The sequence below is a fragment of the Penaeus monodon genome, chromosome 33 (genome assembly GCF_015228065.2).
Source record: "Penaeus monodon isolate SGIC_2016 chromosome 33, NSTDA_Pmon_1, whole genome shotgun sequence".
Classification (NCBI taxonomy): Eukaryota; Metazoa; Arthropoda; class Malacostraca; order Decapoda; family Penaeidae; genus Penaeus; species Penaeus monodon.
In genome coordinates this window covers 8,049,112-8,049,353 of record NC_051418.1, presented here as the reverse complement: position 1 = coordinate 8,049,353, position 242 = coordinate 8,049,112, and the positions used below count along the sequence as shown (strand labels likewise).

At 35.5% G+C, this 242-nt stretch overlaps 1 protein-coding gene across 1 annotated transcript in view; it reads right to left on the bottom strand.

The window, feature by feature from the left end:
* The window catches only part of LOC119593976 (equilibrative nucleoside transporter 1-like), a 248,852-nt gene that overhangs the window by 96,180 nt on the left and 152,430 nt on the right, over positions 1 to 242 (bottom strand). The gene's annotated exons all lie outside the window — the stretch shown is intronic.

Here is a 242-nt window from a genome sequence, read left to right as displayed (position 1 = left end):
TATTTCGAAGCTACTCAGCGATATATGCCTCTGCATCATTTACCTAAAATATAACTGAAAATATACCAAAAGGCCAAACCAAAAAAAAAAGCACCTAAGCCTTCCAGGTATTAAGCCAGATTATTTCAGGGGGGAAAATACATTTATTCAGACCAGTTCATGCAAATATTCACTTCATTTTCTACGCCATTGCAGAATTCCATATGAATTACCTAAAGGGTTCGGTAATACACACAACAGAA